At 41.2% G+C, this 15,441-nt stretch overlaps 1 protein-coding gene and 1 long non-coding RNA gene across 4 annotated transcripts in view; one reads left to right on the top strand and one right to left on the bottom strand.

Moving 5' to 3' along the window:
- The window catches only part of TBL1X (transducin beta like 1 X-linked), a 317,070-nt gene that overhangs the window by 72,687 nt on the left and 228,942 nt on the right, over positions 1-15,441 (top strand). For 2 of the 3 annotated variants that reach the window (XM_090064019.1, XM_090064010.1), the window contains one exon: positions 10,196-10,269. The gene's annotated coding sequence lies outside the window, so the exon portion shown is untranslated. Of the gene's footprint in view, positions 1-10,195; positions 10,270-10,649; positions 10,771-15,441 lie in introns of all 3 variants that reach the window. The other variant, XM_090064027.1, reaches the window with a different exon arrangement.
- The window catches only part of LOC149874562 (uncharacterized), a 76,154-nt gene that overhangs the window by 40,005 nt on the left and 20,708 nt on the right, over positions 1-15,441 (bottom strand). Inside the window, exon 2 of the long non-coding RNA XR_016444351.1 lies at positions 3,308-3,412. This is a non-coding gene — a long non-coding RNA (uncharacterized LOC149874562). The remainder of the gene's footprint in view (positions 1-3,307; positions 3,413-15,441) is intronic.

The raw sequence follows: 15,441 nt of genomic DNA, 5'->3' as shown, positions 1-15,441 counted from the left end.
ATTGCTGTGTTTACTTGAATATGAGTTTTTTCACCCCGGTAGGCAAGGGGGAAAAATGCCCCTCATCTTGTAATTGCATACAAGGAAATCTCACTAAATATATTGTCTATCATGCTGCCAAAAGCAGCATGTGCTTAGCAATGGAAACCAACTGTGAAGTTGATTAAATGCAGCCAATACTGAGCATGACTATAAAACACAAGGCCCATATTGGACAAACATGCTGATGGGAACCTACCACAAGAACAGACTAGTGTCTTATTAGGTCCATCTGAATAAGATATATGGTTGTGCTCATTAAATGTGGTCTCCATCCTCGGCAACTCTTTTTAAAGTTACGGAGAGCTACTACATTGCATACATAGGGTTTTACCTAACTCGATGAAATGGAGGGCCAGTTTCATGGGGAGATCACGGGGCTGGCTGACGTATACATGGGCTGATCATGGTGGGGCCCCCACATGTCCCTGATTGGCCAAGGGGCCATGGTGGCCCTGCCCCTCACTGTTGATTGGTGGTGAGGGTTGTCCATCATACCACCCTGCCCATCACTGCTAATTAGTTGCAAGGGTTGACTATCATGTGGCTCTGTCCTTCACCATCAATTGGTGGAGAGGGGTGGGGCCAAATGATGGGCAGCCCTCTCAGCCAGTCAGTGGCAGAGGCAGTAACCAACCTTCCTTTAGTGGGCTGCTCAGCCAGGCTGTAGCACCATGAGGACTGCTGGCTTACTTTGGGAACCAGCATTTTATTTTCTATAAGTTTTCTTTGCATTTTTTTCTTGGTGCAGATTTCATGGATTTTGTGGATATTGCCCACAAGAATACTCAGTTCAAGTCACAAATTAATTAGCACCTGGATACTTTGTGGGGATATATCTGGAGTACACACACATTCTGAGCAGTGCTGAGCATTAGGGTCACCATGGCTTGAAGTGCTGTTGGCTCTGGTGAGGCCCATCCCACTATGTAGCAAATCACAAGCCTTTGGCTTTGGACTAAGATCATGCATAATTTATACTATATATAAGTTAGGTGCCAAAGTACTGCTCAGAAGTATGTTTATGGAATATCTGTGCTAAAACTTGCAGCAGTTTCAAAAATGATAAAATGCCTCAATTCTGGATGAACCAAGTATATGGGTACTATGTGCAAATTACTACAGCCTTGTTTAATTTCAAGGTTCTTGTTTTCAGATTTGCTCCTCACTTCCATGTGCTGAGAGAGAGCAGGGTCTGACAATAAGAAGAGGGGGAAGGGGTTGCCAAGGGAAAAAGTTGAGGGGAAGCAGAGAGCAAAGGGGCCTCCCAGATGTATCTTCCCTGCTGTAGCAGTGGAAGGGGGACGAATTCAAAGGAAACCTCCAATAATGAGGTTCTCTACCTGGAAAATTATAACAAATGTATACAGTTTTCAAACATAGAATCTAACTATTACAATCTTATAATCAGTTTCATCTTCTATTCGAGTGAGTATGGTATATACTTGATGAACTCCTGCCTTCTGGTCACTAAGCTCATACATTATAACAAATTATAACAAATTGACTCAGTGGGCCAGTTGCAGAGGTCTTGTTAGTTTATGGGAATCCCAAGAGATTCTAAATTGTTCTAACTTATACCAGCTTAACCCGGTATAATTGTATCTTCCCTCAGATTCATCTCTGCCTTTGACCTACAGCCTATGATACATGGGTCCTGCACTCTGGAGTTAATTGGAAGCCAATGCATCTTCCATGTGTTTAATGTATCTCTAACCAGGGAAGCAGCTGTATTCAGCATCAGTTGAAATTTGAGTGGTAGTTAGGTTAGGAAATGTAGGTGGAATAGGAAGAGGTGGAAAAATCAGGACATGAGTTGAGTTGAGGAGGAAGATAATGAAGTGTATTATATGAAGAGGAAAATGAGACATGAGATTATATTCATCAGAGAGGTAGGGATATGTTTTTTTTAAAGTATGAATACATAATAAAAAAATTACAATTGTTGTCTTTGATATTAAGAGGCTTTATATTATGGTTTATGAATGCTACTCTTACCAGTTGCATTTTAAACTTTTTCCCACGTACCCTTTTATCTACCTCTCCTCAAAACTAGATTTGAGGCCCAGATAATGCAACAGTGACCTCTTTTAAATTAATAATATTTGGATAACATCTTTAAAATGTGCAAAGAACTGCTTACAAATAGTGATATAAGGTAAGATGTATACAGTGGGGTTGTTTTTCATGCAGGACTTATTGTGTGTGTGTACATGAGACACTACTTCCCCATAGCGATGAGCTACATCACCATAGCTCATTGCTATGGTGACGTAGTGTCAGTACGCATGAACCATAACATTGATTCTACTGCTCAGTAGTAGTGAGCTACTGAACAATAAGTTATTGTTACTGCACAGTAGCGTGGGAAAAACCTGTGTGGTGTCAGGACTGCGCAATAACTGCTTAAGCAAGTACTAAATGACTGCACAGTAACAACTGTATAGTCCGGCTCATGTGTAGACGTACCCACTGTGAGGCAAAAAGCACTTTCATTCTGAACTTTCCATAGTGTTTGAGTTTCACTACAGGCTATACAGGTCTGATTTGGTTTGTTGGCAGTCAAACTCTGATGATGCAAACCCTGGTATTACCAACCTAAAACACATAAAACTTATAAGATTGGAATAAAAATTAGTTAGCAAATCAAATTGTTTTATGGTGGCCTGATTTTTAGGAGTATTTTAGCTTCTGGGGAGTAAAATCAGCCTATCTCCTCCTCCCCCCGCAACCACAGATTGGGACAGATCATCTCAAAATTCAACCTTATAATGCCTGGAGAGGACAGGGCAAAGAGTGAAAATCTCACCCTTAACAGAAGTTCTTGAAGAAAGACTGAATTAAGGGCCATGTTGTTTACAGAAAAGTGAAAACAGAGAACTACAGAACGAGCCTTCTATTACTAATATATCTATATTACTAATATAGCTATATTAGAGAACGTTTGGAATAAAATTGTCAGAAAAGATGGGGGCATAGGGGGTGCCCCCGGATATGCGCATGGTGGGGCAGGCTGCCGCTGTGGGCTGGGGTTGCACTGGGCTCTTCCCAGTGGGGTCTGGGGCAGGTGGCAGTGGCACTGGGAGGGGATTATGTGGGGCGGGCTGCAGCCATCCTAAAATTCACCATAGCCCCCTGTGCCCTCCAGATGAGCTGAGGCTCCGTTCTGTGCCCCCGCCCTGCCCCAGCCCCTGCTCCACTCCCTCCCTTACCACAGGGGCCCTATGCCCCTTTCCTCCCCCCTCCCCTTCCACCACAGCAGACTTACCAGCTGAACGCAGCTCTCCAAGCTGCTGGGCTGTGCTCCTGGCCCTATGCATGCTGTGGCTGCGTGAATGCACGGGGCTTTTATCGGCCAAATAGTCAGTCACATCTGGCAAAAAAAGTAAATTTCCAATATAGTAAATTTTCTTTATGATCCGATATCAGACTGATCTATCAGTGGAATTAAAAATTGAGATATGCTTGTAGATTTAAGAAAGGGAAAACTCTAGTCATCAACAGCACTACATGGCACTATATTATTTTTTTTTTGTGATGTAAAAGAGCATTTGAACAGGGCATTTATTTATTTTATTGAGTGTTTTTTTTATATATTGGGCCAATCCTAGACTTGTCAGCATAGGAGCTGCAAGTTCTGCCTCTGTCTATGCTTGGTGTATGACCAGTGTTGGTATACTACCTAGTTCTAATCCTAAATATGAGGATAAATTCAATACCCCCCCTATACAGTAGAGAAGTGCATAGTCCCTTTTATGAATGGGGAACTGAGGCAAAGAAAATCTAAGGGATAGATCCCCCCAAAAATCTTAGATGCCTAAACTCAGGCAATAATTGACTCAGACATTTCAGGCCCTGATAAGAGGTTACATTTATTGCATGATTCATTTAGGCTAGATATCAGGAGGCACTACTTCACTGTCAGGGCGGCTAGGATCTGGAACCAACTTCCAAGAGAAGTGGTGCTGGCTCCTACCCTGGGGGTTTTTAAGAGAAGGCTAGATGTACACCTTGCTGGGGTCATTTGACCCCAATACTTTTTCCTGCCATGGCAGGGGGTCAGACTAGATGATCTACTCAGGTCCCTTCTGACCCTAGAAACTATGAAACTGTGTTAAATCATGTGATAAATTATAACAAGCTACAAGATGAGCCAATTTTATGGCTAGATAAAATGGGAAACCAGCCACATCTTTTCACATCTTTGTGGCTGGCTTGCATTGCACTTTTATTTGAATGTGTAGTATTGGGTTGCACCATGGTTTTAGCTGTTGGCATGTGGGGAGCTGATCAACTGAGGGGCTTCCTGCATGCTGGCACCTCATGCTACATGATGCATTCCAATCCAGTGCTACACAATACAGCTTTTAACCAGTCAGCATGCAGGAAGCCAATTGGAGCTGATGCTCATGTGCCACACCTAAACCCATGTGATGCAGCCCAATTCAGAGCTGCATTGTGAGGCTTTCAACTTCTGACACATGGGGAACCCATGGACTCCTTACTCCGGCAAGTTGAAATGGTGCTGCAGGAAGCATGACATCAGGGACCAGTCATACAATTGGACCCAGATCCCCAAAATTGGGTAAATTCTGTGTGTATGGACATCTGTCAAGGCAGGGCATTTGATTTTTGGGATATGGGATAAAATTAATCAGATCCCAATCACACAGATATATGGTCATCTGTCAGGCACTTATAGTTGCATTCAAGGGAGCCTATATCTCCGCCTGCAAAAATAAACAAACGAACAAAAAAATCCCATACCCCACCTATTTTCTAGTGTGTGGTACACTTAGTTAAATTGGGACTAGGACAGGGGGACAATAAGGAGAGAGAATGTGAGTCTGGAGAGGGAGAACAATAATACCGTGCAGTAAACTGGACTGGCAAGGTTGGAAGGATGATGCTAAAGTTACAGAGTAAGGAGATTGAAATTAAGATCAAGAGAAACTGGGACTAGGTCAGGAGAATGAAACTGAGCTGAGAAGACAGTGGTTGATAGCCTTATCCTGGAACAGGAATAGATAGGTCTAAATTGGAGGAGAAGGTAATAGAAGTTGTATCTAGGGGAGCTGAGAGTGGAGACACTATGCACATCTACAGGTGCTGTGTTTTAATGTGTATTAGCCTATTTTAATACTTATTACAGCATTACAACAAAAATTGTTTTCTTGCTAATGCACATTAAAATAGGCAAGTACACATTTTTCTAGTACTTTACAATGGAGGTACTAGATTTAATGCACATTACATAAAGTGCATTAATGAATGTGTAGACACAGCCAGTATGATTAGAGCACAGTCCGTTTCAGAGCCTGAAACAGGACTTAGGATCTGGGAGTCTTAGCATTACTCTGCAGTCTACAAATATTTGTTGAACCCATTGGCATGATTTCCTTTTTCCTTTTGCTGCTTGTTCACATAGAGGATAGCATTCTACTGTGGCTACCAATTGCCCATTAGCACAAAGAGCTGAGATCTTCACAGTATGCCTGAAGGTACTAACCCTAGTGATGGCCTGTGAATGGCCAGAAGGGAATTTCTGTGTTTTTTTAGTTTGTTTTAAAGTAAACTAGGAAATTTAAAAGCTGCGTTGAAGAATATTGTTAAAGGTGCAAGCTAAGCACTCAGCAGTTAAGAAATGGCTGAATTAAACCTGCCTGTAATATTTTAATTGGGTTCCTTGTGTGACAATGCAAGGTGATTATACAGTTTAATTTGTTACAAAAGTTCAAAGGTGTACACCGAATGAGGTAGGGGACTGCAAGAAGAAAAAGAATGGTTGAACAGTTATAGCAGTTGAATCTTGTCCTGGAGAACTGAATTCTGCCCCTGACTGACATAAAATTTCTGTGTGATATTAGGTACAAGTCACATACACCAAACTTTTAAAACTCTTTAATACACCTGATTCTAGGATTTCCTACCTTTTTTGTGTGTGTGGTTTTGTAGCCTTGTGTGTGTGTGTGCGCATGCACACATGTGTATGCATAAAACAATTCTCAATTGCAACTAAAATTAGCCTAATCATCTGTTTGCTGTCTTTATATTCTGTCTGATTATTTTATGTTTATCACTATTCTGTAATTAACACAAAACATATAGAGCTTTAAAAAGTGTCCTTTTGGTGCAGTTATATTTTATAACTATTAGTAAACAATTTGACAGTAATTTTGGGGATTTTTTGACGTGGAACTTCTATTTGTGTAAATGTATTAGAACACAATTTTTAATTATATTACTAATTATATGATTTTTTTCCCCCAGAAGACACATGACTTAGTTGGACAAGTGAACAGAATTGTGGTCTCATGTGCATTTGTAAATCTGGAACTTTCCAATGTTCAAGTGCTTGATTTTACTACCTAAATAAACGTTCTTTTAATGTATATATAGTTTTGTTGCTATATCCTTATGGTTCTTTTTAGCAGTCAGCTGGATGACATGTGAAGGAAAAATAAAAACAAGATATTTGTGTTTATTATTTGAAATATTTGTTACATGTTAAGGATCACTTTATGAATTTACTATTTTTCTTTCATCAAAGAATTTGATAAATGATAAACTATCATATTTTCTCTCTCATTAGACACAATGCCATTTTTGCTATAGATGAAATAATTCAGATTAATATTAACTCTGGGTTTTTTTTCCATTTGGCTATCAAGTTTTGGCCCTGTGTTGTGAACATAGTTAAAAGTAATGTTATGGCTATTGTTTAATAATAATTATTTCAATGGATGAGAAAAAGTGGAAAGAGCCATTTCTACAGCATTTTCTTCAAACATACCAATTCTTTAACTAAATCCTTGCAGGTGGACTCTTGTGTCTGTGGAGAGCAATGCTTAATTAAAGCTCCATGGCCAGGTACAGACATTGCACGTTTACTGGTATAAGGGATCAGAAACCAGTCTATACCTGTAACAGAACAAAAGTTTGGCACACACAGACTGGTTTGAAAATGGCAGAAACCAGTCTAAGATTTGGTTTCCCTCCCCTGGCAACAAAGGAGTGAACTGTTCTCTTCTGTGTGTTCTGTTCACTACTGATCTAAACTATGCCACTAAACAGAAAACAGCATAACTTAAATTGATTCTGTCTCAGGCTTATTGAATGTCTATGCCTAGCCCCTATGTCTGCAAAAATTAACTCCATATGGTTGAATAACATACTTTGGAAATTTTTTTTTTAACTATGGTGCAGAGATAGGATGATCCTTTTTTATTGGGCTCCAAAAACAAAAATCCAATGACCCTCCAGAAGCCTTATACACACAAACCTTTCACAAGTCATTAAAAGTTAATTGAATACATAGGATTTCCACTTTAAGCAATAACAATTTTCAGATAATTTAAATATGTGGCCAATAAAATTTTGAACAAACCATTTTCAATTAGTACATTTATACCTCCATCTTGTAATCTGCCTTTAAGATGCGCTTGTTTTCACTCAAAACATTTCTGTTCCGTGTTTGCTTGGTTCTACACAAAGAATGACATAAGGAAGGTTTATTTTGGTCTTTTCTGGTCAAGTAAATGGTTGGGATCAAGTCGGACATCTAGCACTTTTAATTGCTGACAGTTATGGATTGTGGGAGTATTGGGATAAACTCTTGAACTCTTTGACTAGGGACATTCAAAAAGCCTGAGCTTGAATTGATTCAATCTTTGCATAAACTGAATCAATTTGCAAGTAAATAGACATTCACTTCTGAGTCCTGAAATGCAGGCATGTGCCTGTAGTGTCTCAGGCTAGAAGCCAGGGGGTGCTAAAGCAAGCCCTGGGCTGCAGGGAAGCTGTGCTAGGGGGCAGGGGAGGGAGGTGTAGCCCCAGCAGGACTGAGTATGATTGGGGAGGGCCTGTAGGACCCCAGCCAGGGTGTGCTTGGAGGGGAAGTGAGGAAGTAGCCCTTGCCAGGCTTGTCCCTGAAGCCAGACACCAGCATAGGCAGTGCCCCAAGTGAAGTACGGCAGGGAGATTAAACTCCCCTATCTCCTCTCTCGGGCATGGGCATGGTCTGCTCAGCTTTCCCCCCTGCTTGCTGCTTGCACAGAGGAGGGCCTGGTCAGAGCCAGCAGGCATGCCACTGCCATCCACCCAGGGCTGCCAGCTACCCAGCTGGGGCTGTGGGGCTGGGATTTGGGCTGTAGGTCTGAGAAAGGCTAGCCTACAGGCGCTGTTGAGGACAGATGTGGTGGGGCAACCTAGTCTGGGCCACAAGGGCTGGACCCGTCCCAGCAGTCTGGTCTTGGGCTAGGGCTGTGACAGCTGGGTGGCTGGATTGCTCCCAACTCCTCATGCCCAGGCTGGGCAGGGATGTTGTTGACTCACAGCTGTCTGGGAAGGGCCTGGTAGAGCTGGCTCAGGCTAGGCCATGGGGGCAGGGCCCTTCCCAGCTGGCTGCAGCTCCATGACAGCCTGGCATGGTGGCATGGGCGGTGGCTGGCCAGGCAGCAGGCTGCCCAGACTGGCTCAGAGGCAACAGTGGACCCAGACCTTGGCAGCCACCTGCTACGGGCTTGTGTGCCCACAGCTGCCACCCTGTTCCTCACTGTGCGGCACTTGGATGGATGCAGCTGCACCACAAGCTGCGCGCTGGATAGGGCCAATGTGGCTGTTTTGCCTCTCACCTTCAGCTGCCACTACTGCCCCTCCCCCTTCCATGCCGCTCTATGTGGGTGGGAGGGAAGCTTCTGCCCAGTGCATCAAGCTCTAGCTCCAGCTCCCAGCTGCCTTCCATCCACTCCGCCTCCTGGCATGATGAGCAGTCCTTGCCGGCAGGCAGAGAGGATGGAAGGTGTTTAGGAGCTGGATCTCCATGCACCGGGAATAAGCCACCGGGCTGAATCTTCCGCCCACCCTTCCCCACCACTCAGAACAGTGCAAAAGGGGCAGGAGTGGGAGGAGGAGTTGCTGCTGGGGATCAGGGGAGCATAGCAGCACCTGGTGGGCTGCACTGGCACTGGATGTAGCTGCACCCCAAGCTGCACGCTTGCTGGGGCCGGTAGAGCTGTTCTGCTCCTCTCACCTCCAGCTGTGACTCCTGCCACACCATGCTGCTCCAGGTGGGTTGAAGCTTCAGCCTGGGGGCTTCTGCCCAGCACATGGAGATCTGGCTCCAGTTCCCAAACGCCTTCCACCCATGCTGTCTGCGTGTAGGAGCTGCTCATCATGCTAGGCGGGCAAAGTGGATGGAAGGCAGCTGAGAGCTGGAGCTAGCACTCCATGTGCTGAGCAGAAGCCACCGGGCTGAAGCTTCAACCCACCTGAAGTGGCATGGTGTGGCAGGAGCAAGAGTCACAGCTGGAGGTGAAGGGAGCAGAACAGAGTCCCTGTGCCAGGGAGCCATGAGCCCCTGTTGTAGAGAGCTGCCTCTGAGCTGGCCAGCCATCATCCATGCCATCCCCCATGCTGCCAGGCCAGGCTGTAGCAGAGCTGCAGCCGGCTGGGAAGGGCCCTGCCCCTGCTTCCCAGCCCAGACTGGTCCCTCCATGCCTTCCCTCACCGGTGCTTGTAGGCTGGCCCAGCTCAGCCCTCTAGCCCCAACCTCAGCCCCAGCTTCAGTTGTGGATGAGTCAGTCAGATGTTGGAGCCATGCCAGTGGGCAGGCTCTGGCCATGCCCTTGCTGTAGTGGCAAGAGGAGGAGGCATTAGCCTGACAGGGGCTGTTCCACCCAGCCAGGCACATCCTGCTGTGGTCCCTGGGGGGAGAGGGAAGGGAGTAAATCCCCTCCTGCCTCCTTAGCCTCAGGGAGCCATGCTGGGCTGGCATCTGGCCATGCCCCCACCCTTGCTAGAGAGCAGAGGGGTGGGGCCAGCCCTCTCTGGAGCAGACAGCACAGCACAGCCTAGGGCTGAAAAGCATGCTGGGATGCTGGGGGACTCTGGTTTAACTTGAACCAGGAAGGGGTTTGGGACACAAGTTCTATAAATCATTTTGACTCAAATCAGTTAAGTCTGATACTACATTCAACCAGTTTTATCATAAACCGATTTCAGCGATTTAAAAACTGGTTTATGTGTGCTGAACTTCTGTTCTGTTACAGGTTTAAATCAATTTCTGGTCAGAAACTGGTTTATGTGTAACTTCTGCCCCTAGGTTTTATGAGGACTTGTGTGAAACTTGTATTTGTTTTCTTTTTGTCATTTACAGATACCCAAGAGAGAGAGTTCTGCCCTGAAGGGAAAAGTTGAGGGAAACTGGGGATTCGGCTACACTTGCCCCGAGTAAGTGAAAGTTTGGATGGAAATTTTTGTTACATAATGACATTAGTGTCAGTTTTTAAAGATTTTCTTTCCTTGAAAAGTAAATATTAACTATATTGGCTTTACATGCTGGAAATTATGAAGATGACTCACAGTTTCTTGGAATGAAATGGGAAAGGAATATTTGGGCCAGTCTAATAAAATGTTGTATAAAGCCTTCAACATTTCATAACAGGCCTTGTTTTTACTTCCACCTTCAAAGTCTGTATAAAATTAAATGCAGAAAAAGATTGTAGGTCACGTTTCTGGTATCATGGGTTGTTTTTGCTTTTATGAATTCCTTTTATTTTTATCTTTATTTTGAGAATAAATGTTTAATTCAATGTCTTCTTAAAATTAAGCCCATGCTTTGCTGGATTGGGAATAAAGTGCAGAAGAGTTTGCAGAGCTGAGGGTTTACAGTGGAAGCATTCGAAAATCAGGGAGCAAAGACGGACAAAGAACAGAATGTAAGAGAAAATGGTGAGCTAATATAACAATTTAGCAAATTGCAGAGAGTAGCTTCTCATTGCTGTATTGATTGAGGGGAAAGCTACTGTCATTTGAAAGAGTTGCCATTAAGTAACAAAAGGATGCTCTTTCACTGCTAGGGCTGAGTATCGTGGCAGAGATTCCTAGGCTTTTGCCATTCATAGATGTAGAAACAGAAACCAAGAATCCAAGAACCAAACCTAGTGTCCTACATGGAAACAATTACTGCTGAGCCCTGGGACAAGCCTGACAACTTTCCAGTTTACCAGGAAAGGTGATTAAAAACTTATTCTGGTTAGATTAAGTAATATTAGAGGTCTAAGGGATTCATTGTAATCCATTAGGGTTTTTTGAATGAGTAGCTAAGTACTGACCACTTTCCTGTTGAGTATGTTCTTAACATAGAGACAAGAGTTAGAATTCCCTTAAATAAATGTCATAGTTTTAGCACTTATCCATGGTAGCAGCTTGGTAATTGGTAATGCTAATGAAAATCCTATTTTTCATCCTGAGAGGTTTATATTAATTTATACCTGATGAATATTATATGTTTCTACCTGTGTTACCTTTTACAGAAAAATGCTTCTAATGGTGTTTCTTGTCTTTGGTTCAAATCTGGTCTATACTCATATTAATGTGCTTTATTCCAAAGCATTATCATAGCTTAATCAGATTTGTGTTTTCAGTACATTTTAAATAAGAAATCGATACATGCAGTTTAACTATGTAAGAAAATACATTTTAGTCCTCTACAGTATTAACTGTAGTTTTTATAATGGAAGTGTCAATGTCTTCTATTCATTTACTTTATTAAAAAGTATCAAGTGTGAAACTACTTGTAACAAACCGCAAAATTAAATAAGCTTTAAGATTTTGATTTCATGATGTGTTGCACGAATACACAGCAGAAGCATGGATCCTTATCTTCACTGTGAAATATTTAGGACTTCACTTAAGGTCAGTTTTGATTGTATGTCAAACATTGTTTATGAGTCACTGCATTCAAACTGACTGGGTTGTTTTCATGTACATTTATAGTCAGTACTGAAGAGATGATTCTTGCAAATGGTGCATGCCTTTTGCATCACTATGGATCCAGCTCCAGCATCTAATCCTGAGATAATGGTGCACAAGTGTAAAGTTTATTTGAGGAGTGGAATACAGTATTCTTAAATAACACCGGCACATTTTAAAAAAAGAATTGGCTTAACAGTTACATTTTTAGTGCAACAGCATGGAGAAATTTTCCCCTTTTTTCTTAACTTTTGTACTTGCACAGTTGTGAATGTTTTCAGTCTGTCTTTGCATATTTTAGCTTATTGCTTTTGACAATGATGAAAGACAAGGTATTTCTTGACCTTTAGGATTTGGATTTGTATAAGTTTGGCCATTCATTTTAAGCTCATTCTTCTTCTCTGCATTGTTCACGCTTTGTCATTTTGAGTGTTGCAGTAGAATTTCAGCAAGAAATACAGTCGCTCTAGAATTATAGTTTAATTTTTTTTCTTTCATGTGACAAAGAAGCTTGTCAGATAAAAAAAGTTGTCAATCAGCTGTTCTTTGCAAAGAATATGTAGTTGCATTTGTCTTGCCTCGAAACGGAGATGTAGCTGGTGTAGTTCTCTGAAAAACTAAGCATGTGAAGGCCATGCATGCCCTTTTTAGAATCCCGAAGAAGGCAAAAAGTTAAGAAACATGGAGTTGAGCTAGTACTGATTTAGTCTGTCCTCATATTGATATAGGATTGTTCTCCATAGCAATTTATTTAGTGCTTTACCCAGCTTGCTCTTTTATTTGCCAGTCATTTGTGGTTATTGTGGCATTTATTTATTTTTCTTTTCCAGAATTGAAATTTAGAGTCCTGAGGCCAGATATTCCCATTTAGGCACATAAATGAAAGCACTGATTTTTGAAAGGAGTACATGTCCAGCAGCTTTTAGTGGGCACATCATTTTGAATGAGAGCTGAACTTTTGTGAAAGTCTGGTCTTCTGTTTGCATCAGCATAAAGTATGTTAGTGCGACATTGCCTGTTATAGTAAATTGTTTTTCAAGGATCATTGTATAGTTTTAAAGCATTTGTTTTCTTTTCTAATGAGCTAAGCAAAGACTATTTGTTCTGTAAGACATAGCAGTTCAGCTATTTTTAACAGTTAATTTCAGAGGGATTATTATTATTATTATTATATTCTGTGGCTTCTGACAGCAATTTTTAGGAAACAAATGTATTTCTGTTCAATCAACATGGCAGGTAATCTATCATTTTTATTATATCTTTTCTCATGGAGGTAAATTAAGTTTGTGATTTGATTTGAATCAACTTGGAAACTGAAAATTCCTAATAAAATTTACATTTTATTAGATGTTTCTGTAAGGTTTTCTTGTCTTCTGTGGAAATTTTTTTTCAGTAGTGATTTTTTTTTTTGTTAATGAGAGGTTTTAAGGCTAAAGGTTTAAATATTCTGAGTGTTAATGAAACAAAACAAATCAGTTTGAACAATTGCATGTGTTGAAATTATTGGTTCTCAAGGAAGTAATAGAATGGATGTCTGCAAGGAATACTTATTTTCATCTTCAGCATACAGTCTGTTATTTTAGGTCTGCTGACCTAAATGTTAATGAAATTAAATCTTCTTGTTTTATTTCACAGCCCAAAGCAAATTGTCGCAGTCTTTCCTCAGTGTTTGGAAACCAATATATCAGTAAACTTGAAAAGTACAAATGTCCCTTGGTTGGCCTCAGCATTAAAATATATAGAGACTGCTGCTTTATGAGGCTGTAAATGAGATAATTGATCACTAGTCCAGGACTTGGAGGTAGATGTTGGCTTTTAAAGAACAATATGTTATTTTACAAATTCCTTTAGAGGTGAATGTTTGTTTTTAGTGATTCCTGGAGAGTAGGAATCTACTTTATGATGATACTCTGCATTAATAAAATACGTAGTTTTCTGTCTGTGGTTTTTTTGTTTAGGACCCAACTCCTTTTGAGCACCCTGCTACCATACAAATTCCCAAATACTGTTTACCATTAGCAGAGAGTGGGAGGTTCTGTTTATGGTTGATAAGAAAATTTCACTTGCTCTAAATTTAAAAGGAAATGTGACTTCAGTTAATGTGCACTACATATGAGAAGCAATATGGTTATTCTGGTTTTGTGATCCAAATATTGAGAAGAATTGTATAAAGGAAGGTAGAGGGACTGTTGGATGGGGGTGGGCAAGAGGGGGTGGCAGTGGAGGGGTGAAGTGTGATATGAATGAGTATTTTGTATCCTCTTTAGGTGGATGAAAAAAAGCTCATTAAAGACCGGGGTTGCCCAATTTATTTGTTTATTGCTCTTTGATATTTAGAAAGCATCTTCAGCAATCCTTTTTGCAAACCAGCTCATGCAATAACTGGCAAAACAGAAGCAATTAGTGGTGTAGTCTCAAAGGGAATCTCAAGCTTCACTTTAAGTGCAATGATTAAATCCTCTAAAATGGTAACCAGTGCTGCCAAAAATTCCTGTAATTGGTCGCTAATGTATTTTGTTGTAGCAGTTGATAGCTACTAGATTTCAGGCACATAATTAGTAATGCACACACGTTTGGTGAGTAAAATTGAAAATCCTAATAACCAAGGCTAGAGTGGGCAGAAAGGAGCATAGAGCTAGAAATAGTGAATACTGAAATAGTGCTCCGTTGATAGTACCTAAGTAGAACTGTATGCTTCAATAAAACAAGTGTCCTACTGTGCTGGAATACAAATGGGCTGTCTGTGGCAGGATACAGCAAAGACGTTTGGCAGAGAGGGATTTGAGAGCTTCTGGCATAATGTAATTGAATTGGCCATTTCTTTAAAGATACAGCAAATTGTTTGTTGCAGCATTCGTCATCACAGGAAGGTCAGACAGCTTGCCAAACATATGATATTCATAATAAAAAATTAAACAGTGACTCTTACACTTAAACACAAATCATTTTATCATATTTGCAGAACCTGCAAAATGAATGGGAATATATTTTGAGGCACCGTTATATTTGTAATTTAAGTAAGATTGAAATTTGAGAAGGGAAGAGAGTATTAGTCAGTTAAAATTACCCCACAGGAATTTAGCTGGTTCAACAGAGAAGACCCCTGGTATGAGGTGGCCTTAGGTATATTGCCAGGGGTGCTTGTTCACTCTTCTATGCCCTTTCAAGAGACTAGATGTTGTGCAATCATTTTTTTCCAGTTAAAAAAACACACACACAAAAATGGAGAAGGGAGACTTAAAAATATCTCCCTTAAAAAATAAAAAGGATTGCTACTCCTTGTTAGTATTGGCTATACTGTGACAGAACTAGATGATGCAACAAACTACAGCGTATCTAAAGTGTTATATGAAATACTTAGTATCAGTACATTGGGAAAGCCCTTTCAAGTTGCATCCAGAACACTGAACATAAATTGTATTATGACAGGGGCTTTGGGCCACACAGTGATGCCTCAGCAAATGAGAAGCTGTTAGCTTTTAGGTCCTAACACATTCAGAAGACTGGCATTTTGATTTCTTGCACCAGTGCACCACTGATAGAGTTGGAAATTGGAACCAAAATAATTAGATTGGATATACAGATCCCAACAAACCAGCCAGGAAAAGGGAGGGGAAATGCTTTGAATTTTAAAACACCTTGCTCTTT

This window comes from Crocodylus siamensis, chromosome 1, assembly GCF_052110815.1.
Source record: "Crocodylus siamensis isolate JL-2025a chromosome 1, ASM5211081v1, whole genome shotgun sequence".
Classification (NCBI taxonomy): domain Eukaryota; kingdom Metazoa; phylum Chordata; order Crocodylia; family Crocodylidae; genus Crocodylus; species Crocodylus siamensis.
This window is presented reverse-complemented; position numbering and strand designations above follow the sequence as displayed.